Below are 10,288 nucleotides of genomic sequence, written 5' to 3'. Positions count from 1 at the left end.
CTAAGAAAACAAAAAGAAAAAAACCTGGCAACTAATACATAAAACAGATAATATACAGTTTCTTTCAAACTGAACACACACGTATTGGATATATCAGTACATGTTGGCACACTTTGGATTTAGGTAACAAAGACATATGGTGAAACCTCTTCCTGTGTTTACAGGGCGTCGGCCAAACTTTTTTCCAATCTACGTTTTTAAAGAAAGAACTGCAAACAATTTTCCTGAATGGTTGGGTCTGTTTTTAGAGCGAATAAAGTGTCTTTTATGTAATTTCCTGAAAAGACTCAAATATCCTCAGGGTGACTCCAGGAAGTCTTTTTTCAAAAACTTCCAGCTACTTTAATGCTCTAAAAAAAAAATAAAAATAAAAAAAAAAAAAATTCTCTTAAAACTAAAAAATAGTTTGCCTCATGTTTTCAGCCCCCCTCACAGTAAAAGTCGATGAAATTGTGGCCACCAGATGACACCAGAGAGCCTCGTGCTCGGCTCCTGGTGAACTATTCCACCGACCGGCTGTACTGGCATCCAGACGCCACTCGGGAGCAGCAGCATGTTAGCAGTCCGATCTAACTGCAGAGCCTGAGCACACTTGGCCCCTGCGTATATATGTGGCAGTAAAGTGCGGCTGTGAGGTATTTTTGTGTAACAACATCAGGTGGTTGTGACATAACTTTGAAACCCCCGGGCACCGCTTCCTCCACCTGCCTCCATTAAAGCTCCGCGTAACCCCTCTCAAATAGAAAACATAATGACACCTCCATGCTGCCAGCGCTCGATCAGCGCAGGAGGGGATTTCTGTGAAGAGTGTGTCCTCTATTGAGTGCTGCTGGCCCTTTTACCCACTCTTGGCTGCAGTAGACGCACACTCAGCAGAGGGATACGGCTTTGGATTCATTAGACGAGGACTTGCCTCATGATGTGTGTGTGTGTGGGGGGGGGGGATGCATAGGTCAGCAGTTCTAGAGGAGAAACAGGACACTGCCCTTCATCTCGTACTTTCTCATGTATTATGTATGCCTGCAATGTCCGGCCGTGATCTTGGCTGTGTGTGCGAGCTGCATAGTACACACTGTATCAATACTGTCCTCAGCCCTGAGAGATCCACACTGGTATTCATCTGCACCCTGCAGGCCAAAGGAGACGTTCAAGGTCCTTTCTCCATTTGTCCCTGGATATCGGTGCTGCCGGTCTCTAATGAGGATTGATGAGGCATGGACTTTAGCTGTCGTTAAAATCGATGATCTTCACCTCTGTTGACCCGAGAGTGTTTGAGGAAGTCAGGGACGTTTCGGATCACGCTTGCCGGCATTCTTCAAGTGAGGTGTGTGACTTGTGGTTAAGTCACACGCAGTCTCTGGCCTGTTGATCCTTTTGTGTCCTCATAAATGTGCTATAATGATCCTGGCGCGGTCATAAAACGTTGGCATCGGTAAGCTCTTAAAGGCTCCTCTGAGGTATGATGACATCAGATCCTGTGTGTTGGGTAAGGAGGAAGTGGGAGGAAGGAAGTGCAGCTTACTCATAACAAAACAAAGCTGTGTGAGGGTGCTTCACTTCTGTTGGCAGTAGCTCACGACCCCCCATTCTTTACCTCCACGAAGAAGAAGTCCAGCACGTGGGGAGGGGGGCCAAGAACTGGCATTGGCTTTTCCAAACATCCCTGTTGTTTTGGTGCAGTTATTTCATAACCACACGGATTGCAAACACATGTGAGGCGGCAGAAGCTATGAAAATATTAGGCAACCGGTTCCTCTGATCTGTGCTCGAGTTGAGCTCGTACAGCTGACGACACGCAGCTGCCCCATGCCTCGCCTGGCTGGCTGACCCCCCCCCCAGCTGAAAGGCATTCAGCTGTTTTTACAGCCAGACGAAGGAGGCATGTGTCTTGTGTGTTACACGTGTGTCGGTGTCAGTGAGTTACTGCCATGTTTTCCCCATTTATATAGATGCTATACACATGTGCTGGAGGCGGTGGAAGCTGTAACAGGGTCAGTTCAAAGCCCTATTTGCCTCCTCACGCTGCTGACAGACCTTGTTCCCCATTCTCAGAAAAGGGAGGTGCTGCTGACCCCGCATGCACGCATGCATGCACACAGGAAAAAAAAAAAATCTCACACCATGTATACAAACATTGAATCACCATGAGTGACAGTCGGGCCTGTTTTGCACGCCTAGATATTCTTGGCAGGACGCAGACTGCTGGTGCCGTCTGCACACACGCTCATGAATATGACAGACACTTAGGTCTCTGCATGCGCATTTAAAGTCATATACAGATGTTTTGCAGGCCACGTGGGTTACACATGGCATTTCCACCCTCAGCTCTGAAATGAGTGCAGAATGTCTGTCAGTATTGTGAACCTTTCTTCTGTCTATTCTACCTATTTTCTATTCACGTGATTTAAACATTTATGTCGCTATAATGATGTGCTGCAGCTTCCCTCCTCCTGCCTTTTCGACTATTTTGGTTGCTAAGCTTCAGCCATCCTCAGACTGCAGAAGAGGACTCCCGGTGATCCTCTGAACCTCAAACTGCTGAAATCTGGTATCAGTGGGAAACCTAATTAGGTGATTAAGCCCTCTATTAAGCTCCAGTTGCACATTTGCTGATTAAGAGCTACAGAACAGGTTGATTTCTAAGTGTTTTTGGTGTGACACCCAGGGAAATGCTCCTGTCCTTACACTTACGCTTTTACTCCGTATATATAAATGATTTAATAGCTGAAATAAGGCCAGCAGGCACAGGCACAGGTCAGACTTTCTAATTTTACAGTTGGTACTTTTCCTCCGGCAGTTCTCCTGACAGGAGCTGAGCAGGCGGCAGATTTATTATCTTCTAAATTTGGTTTACAGTATATATTTGGAAACAGGTTGTTGTACTGTTAGTTATCTACAGTCTGTGCTAATAGAACATGATATAGAAAATGTCCCTCAGCCTGACCAGAGCTCAGACATCTATTTGTGCTGGGTTAAGGCTTTAGATGTGGCAACTGGCCTCTTCCATCCAGTCCCAGAGGAGGACAGGAAGTTCCACCTGTGTGAAAATGTCTGCTGGACACTGTCTGACAACTTTAGATTACAGTACACGTTTCATGCACGACATTCAACATGGTTAGCATTACAAGTCAACCCATTTGCCAGAATAAGTGTTGGTAATTTATCCACACATGTTTAATCTTACCATTTCTTTAAGTTTCAAAAACTTAAAACCTAAAAAACCTAAAGCCCCAGGAGAGCCCCAGGCCGGGACATGACCCTGAGGCCGCTGCAGTGAGGGCGAAGACTGCTAATGGGTGCCCAGTTATTGGTTGATTATTAATGATATATGACAAATGATTTTTTTTCCTTAATAAATGTATTTTAACCACTGACATGTTCATGAAAAGCCAGGCTCGATGTAGTTACAGTTGTAGTAGCGGGGGCCGGAAGTAGATCAGTCGATAGAGACTTGCCTCGGGGACCGGAGGGTGGCTGGTTCAAGTCCAGCTATAATAAAGTAGCTGGAAGTGGACTGGTAGCTGAAGAGGTGCCAGTTCACTTACTGGGTTACTGTTGATGTGCCCTTGAGCAAGGCACCGAAACCCCCATGCGCCTGACATGGCAGCCCACTGCTCCTAGTTTGCAGTGTGTGTGTGTGTGTATGTGTGTGTGTGAACTGAATTTCAAATAACATTTCTCATACCAGTCTTTTGAGAGTTAATTTAATATATTTTTCAAGCAAATGATTGTAAGCTGTAACAAGATACTCTCTGGTGTGTTTTTGCCCATCTCTGATTATGTATGAATGCATTTTTAAATCGTTTATTTATTAATGGCAATCAATCGATTCATCATTCTCAGTCTTAGTTGAGGATCATGTGTTTGGCATACCTGGTTCTGTCACAACAGACACGGCTGGAAAATGTCCTGATGTGTCGTTAAAAGTACCCGTTTAGTTTCGCACTAACCAATGTTGAACCTCTTTGTGAAGTCAGCTCATACACAAGTAACACAGACGTGATATGGCCCATCGTTTGCAGAGACACACAATTGCGACCTATAATCCTGCTGACTGTTGTGTAGCTTTGAGTAAATACTTGCATAAAGACAGTGTTCATTCATATATTGCAGTACACTGTATATTGCTTTTGCTTCTGATATTTGAGGCCTTATTAAAACAGAAAGGCAAAAGAAACTGCAGCCAATGAGATCATTTAAACCAGTGTCATTTCTCCACTTTATTTCAGTTTAGCTAGTTCGACAAGCCCGAGACTTCAGTGCGTCTCCCTACCACTGTGACCACTAAGAGTTTTAATCTCTTCCTGTATTTTTCTGGCTACTGTTGTTAGTGTGCTTGTTTGGAGTGTTTTGTTTTTTGTTTTTTTTTCTTTTTTGCAAGTGTGTGTTATGTGTTACTTTATGTGCCTGTGTGTGCCCTGTCTATTTTTAGCCCGCCGGCGTCCTTGCACACACATTACCTTTAAGGATGGATTTGTGTGTATGTGAATGGAGTCGTGTGGAGCGCCAGCCTCCTCCGGTGTGACTCACGCGGTGACGTCGAGCGGCTCCAGTCACTTACACGCCTGGCCCCAGCACATGGCTCTCAGTCAACACACTCCCTGCCTTCACGTGCCGCCCTTCACCCTTCCTCCCTCTCTCTCTCTCTCTCTCTCTCTCTCTCTCTCTCCCACTCTGGCCTTTTTTCCCCTACCCTTTTACCAAGAATCCACCCATTTCCTCAGCTCTGCCTGTTGCTTCACACACAATAGCAGCCATTATTATTCCCTGTTGTAGGTGTCGATAACCTAGTTTCTCTTGAAAAACAACAAGCGAGAGGTGGGCTGTTTTTTTTCTTCTTCCCACTTCTGCATGTCACATAAATCATTGTCCGCTTTTTATCTCATTGTCTCCTGACCATATTTTTCTCCGTGCCATATTTATATTTTGCTGCTTTGTGTCCGGATGACGTATGGCCTGCTCTGCCGCTAGAGAGTTTTCAGCGCCTCTGTTGCAACTCGCACTTTGCTCGGGCCCGAATGTAAACATGTCCCAACTGCTCTCGCCGCGGCTACTATTAATAAGCTGCTGTCTGTGAGAAGGCTTCTGCCACGAATTTCACTTGCGAGAGGGCTTCTTAGAAAAATTGGGTGAGTGTGAGGACAGGAACCTCTCGCTGAGCTCACGGGACCTCAGTTTGTACAGCCAGTCTTTAGTTCCCAGACGGTGACAAAGACTGGTATTCTAGCATTTATTTGCTTATGGCTGAGGCTGGACTGACTCAGCCGCACTGTTAATTGTCATGGGCAGCATTACGACAGAACCTGGTGCTACAGGTTCGGTGACCTAAGTGAAATCCCAGCTTAACCCATATTTGTCAGTGGCAGAAGGCTTTTGGAAATACAGCCTGTGTGTTTACCTCTGATCTCTTTCTCTGTTTGCCCTTGTGCCTGACCCCAGCTGTGTCAATAGTAGTAAGACAGAGCGAACTTGAACTTCAACTTGAAACCCCTGCCAAAAGTCATTTTCTAACAAGAATATGTCCAAATCTCTTCAGGACTGTAAGACAATCTTTTTTTTTTCTCTGTTTCTATGAATTCTTGTAATCACACTTTGGGATTTTTTTTCCACCTCCTCTGCAGCGATCTCACTTCCAATAAAACCTGTTGAATGTAAACTACTCGCACATTATGTTGCCTTGGCAGCCGATCTCGGTGTGTTAACAATGATGGAGCTTATGGTGGCACCCTTTAAAACAGCATGTAAGCAGTGAAACAGGAAACACAAACAACAGCTGATACTATAAAACCCTCCGCTCCAATTTGTTCACATACCCACCTTCAAAACCCAACCGCCGCATCCCATTTCATTGGCAGTGTGCTCATGTATAGATAACTGTGTGTGTGTGTGTCTGCGCTTTATGTAACTGCCCGTCTTGGCCCCGGTAAAGGTGTTACTGTAACACGTTGCTTGCCGACTGCATGTGAGCAGCAGCTCACATGGGGCCTGCTGTTCCCTCCCTCCTCCCTCCAGGTGTTTGGATTAGAGGAGGAAGGATTGAGTGGCGGGGAGGAGCAGGGAGGCCCTTAATGTAAACTGACTCCTCTGCCGTCACTGTGTACACTTAAAGTCCCCTTCTGCCTGCTTGCTTCCTCCTTTTCTCTCCATTGGTCTCAAGGCTCTCGGACTTTTTATGTGCAGTTCCTGCTGGATGGCGGTGACCTCATTTTTTTTTTCTTTCTTTGTCTGTTATCTTATCTGTTGTATTCTGTGAGCACTCCAGCATGCTCCAGCTTTTTTTCACTGACAACCACTGAGTGCTGCGAACGGCAATATTGCATAAACATCTCTACAGGCAGCTTCAGCAGTTCACTCCAAACACGGCATAGACATCTGTTAATGTTGAAACCTAGACACCTCTTTAATCTTTGGTGCAAGTTATGTAATTGCAGGGCTGTCTCTCTGTCGTGTATATATCAAGGTGATGTGCTCTTTATGAAGGGCTGGAATTAACAATTGTTTTCATTATTGATTAATCTGCTGATTTTTTAATCACAACTAATCAATTGATTAAGTGAAAAATGCTGATCATCAGTCCAAAGTGACGTCCTCAGGCTGCTTCTTTTGTCCAACTGACAGTCAGGTTCTCTGTTGACTTACAATATATGGAAAAAGTAAATAAATGGAAAAAGTAAATCTTTGCATTTAAGGATCTGGAACTGGAGGTGTTTTTAATTTTTGCTTGAAAAAATGACCAACTTAATAATTTATAAAAATACAGTTGACATTTACTTTACGCATTTCCTGTGACCGGCTGACCTAAATCAGCACATATTTCGCTAGTTAAAATGCTTTTGACGTGAAGCTGCAGTGGGAGGAAATGAAAATAAATTCATACTCTTCACATTTTCTTTTTGCAAAAAGCCGGTGAACAAGGCAACACTGGTGTTGTCACGGGCTTATTAGATGGGAAAAAGTCATCTCTGTGGCAACCCTAAGAAGGATGTCGAAAAGGGAGAGTAGAAGCTGGATCAGTTGATGGAGACAAAACACAAAGCCAAATTAATGGTTACTGCTACGTGACAAAATAAGCAACCGTCTGCTGACACGCGCGTCTGATCCGTTGTTAGTGTTACGTCTGCAGCGTGTTTGTGCCGCTGCAAAGTGGTAAAAAAAAAAACACCTTAAAATCATCGCACTCTGTTATGACAACAGCTTCCTCATTGCAGCTTTTATCATTTTACTGGCTCAACCAGAGAAGTTGCGACTGTACACACTTCCTGTATATGTGTTTTCCAGCACACACTTGAAGGGTTGTTTATGAGGTTATTGCACCAGGAAGCCAAACCCCCCCCCCCACCACCACCATCTTTTCATTTGTTGTTGTCTCTCGGTTCTGTTCGTCCTCTGACACGCAATACAAGAAACAGGAAGTACTCCTTTTGGCTGCCGACTGCTTGCGCTAATTCAGCACTGAGAGCCTCAGGTGTTACCTTACTGGCCTGACCCAGTGTGCTTGTAGGCCACAGTGTTTCTGTGCGTGTACACTCTCATGTAAGTAGCTGCACACCCGAATCTTGGCGTGCTTTGCTTACAGGTGGTTTTTAAGGGGTTGGTGGGGACAAACAGGAGGGCAGGAACACGAGTTCCCGCTGCTCTTCTTACAGACACTTGAACCAGGACGGCTCGAGACAGATGGATGGACCTGTTGACACTAATCCACTGCATGAGGTAATGGAGTTAGCCTGTGTTTGTGCACTCCTTCCCTGCCACTCCTGACTTACTGACTGACCTACTTACCCGACAACTCACGTGGCACTAAAACAAGCCCACACATATTTAGAGTTTGGTTCCCAGAACTTCAGGGGAGCCGTAAGATGCAGTTTAAATGTGAGTGTGTGTGCCGGATACACTGCCACGCCTGCTCTTAATATAACATAGTGCAGTAGTTTGTTGAGTTGATACTCTGAATTGATCCTTGATAATTCTTTGGGTGTGTGCACTCTTCTTGGATTTGTTTGTATGAGTGTGTGTGTGTGTGTGTGTGTGTGTGTGTGTGTGTGTGTGTGTGTGTGTGTGTGTGCGTGTGTGTGTGGGTGGCAGGGTGCGCTCATGCTGTGATTCATTTGTCCATAATTAACTGAGCTAGAGCAGGAATAAAGTCTTACTAATAAGCCGTGAAATTGTTGTCCAAGCCGACCAAGACCGCTTTTAGTCAGTTATCAGAAAGTCTTTGTGCCCTCATTATTACTTCTCTTAATTCTGATCCTTCCAAAATAAAGGCTTGTGTCTGTGCACTACCATACGTGTTTTCACAGGGATGGTACATAAGTATAAAAAGGGGTCACTGATTGCACTGATATCTGCTAGACCTCGGTGAAGGGGGGGGAACGAGGAACCAGGACAGGTGGGCTCATCATCAGAGACAGCAAAAAGCACAGAAGTATCAGTGTGGAAGTAATAATATTTAGATAGTTGTTTATTTTTTCAGTTGTTCCGGGTGACTTTATTATAATTGATTAAAGCTGATACACATTTTTATCCCATCTTTTTGTGCAAGGAAATGTGCGCACACTCTCAACAGAAGAATGGCTAAATGGAGGAGCAGAATGTCAGAGGACGTTCATATAGACTTGATACACCATGCGTATGGTAGAAGGTGAGATTCTCCTGTCGTTATTGATTAGAATGTAGGTCATGGTGATCTATAAATAGTGTTGAAGTATTGAAACACCCGTAGCCACCACGGACAGGTGAACACAGTCCGTGCCTTTTAAAACAAGTCGTCGGCACTTCCGCAGGGCTGTGATGTCACAACCACGCTGCTACCGCTGTCGGCAACGTCCCCTGAATGGCTGCGTTTTTCAAAAAAACAGCGGTGGAGCTGATCTGGGAACACAGTTGGCGATGCCTGCTCACCCACAGCGGAGGCGGTCACTTAAAAGGAGCGTTCAGACAGAGGGTGAATAGAGGTGCTGCAGCAATAGACTATTAGTATGGGTTTTTTGAGCATTGAACCATGTAGACATTTTTTAGCAGACACCCAAAATTGAATTGAATTGAAATAAGAACCTGAAAAATGAGCACAATATGGGACGTTTAAGCTTCATGTGTTGACATTTCACCACGGTTGAGCAATTTTGCAAAACAGACGCACTGAAAACAAAATTACCAAACAAGATATTACAAGATATTTTATATATTGCACAAACTGTGTCTTTCACTTACAAAACACTGACAAGCTATTGTGCCCCAAGGTCTTGCAGATGCTGGTGTGAACAATGATCAGTTGTTACAGCATGTCTCTTTTTTTGGACAAGGACTAGTGAGGGGAAGCTGATCCCAGTGAGCAAGACTGAAAGAGAGATGTAGAAGAAGAAGAAGAAGAAGAAGAAGAAGAAGAAGGACGGCACGTGATGAGGAGCGATGGACTATAGAGATGTGGACTGCAATACAAGGCCTGTCATTGTCTGCGAGATAGTGCCTGACTGGCACAATAAACCAGATCTACATGGAGGCCTACGAGGAATCCAGGCACATGGCCCAGTCCTTTGTCTGTGGCAGGAAGCCATCGCCACTGCGGGGAAGGGATAACATATCCTGAAACATGTCAGTCAGACACTCTCCTTGCACCTGCATCCATTATGTGCTCATATAGTTCCCACTATAGTTAGACCCTATAGATGGCTGTGCTATTTTTAAACAGCCGTAAACCAAATTACATTATTACATTTCAGTAAATTTGATTTCTCCGTTTATGAATTAGTTTTTGTCTGGGTTTTCTTTTTACTTCTGTATTACATATTATGTTATACATAGTGTTACAATTCAGAACCCTGTGCAAAAGGCTTTCTTTATGGGCCCTTGTGTGTATTGATGGCAATTCATTCCTTGTTGGCCCTCCTCACATTAGGGCCCTGGATATGTATGCTAGCAAGTATAGCTTTGAACCTCTGACTATTGTAGCTTTACACTATATGCCCAGGGTTTTACATCCATTATGATGTGATCAAGTGGATATCTTACTAAATACACCCTAACCCTAATACATTTTTGGACAGACCAATTTTGTTTTGATCAAAAATAAGTGAAACAGCAAACTACTCCTTTCCGATCCATGCTGCGACCTAACTTTTCAGTGTGGCTGATGGATTTCAGTCTATCGGCTCACAACTCTCACATCGTTTTAACCCGAGGGCAGGCCAGGACGACCATAACCTTCAGACTTGAGTCACTTCTTTGCTCCTGTGATGTTTGTCCAGTGCTCGCTTTGACCTCTGACCCTGTTAGGAAACGGCCAAGTCATTCT

Source organism: Acanthopagrus latus, chromosome 23 (genome assembly GCF_904848185.1).
Source record: "Acanthopagrus latus isolate v.2019 chromosome 23, fAcaLat1.1, whole genome shotgun sequence".
NCBI classification, from domain to species: Eukaryota; Metazoa; Chordata; class Actinopteri; order Spariformes; family Sparidae; genus Acanthopagrus; species Acanthopagrus latus.
The sequence above is the reverse complement of the archived record's forward strand: the minus strand, read 5'-3'. Positions refer to the sequence as shown.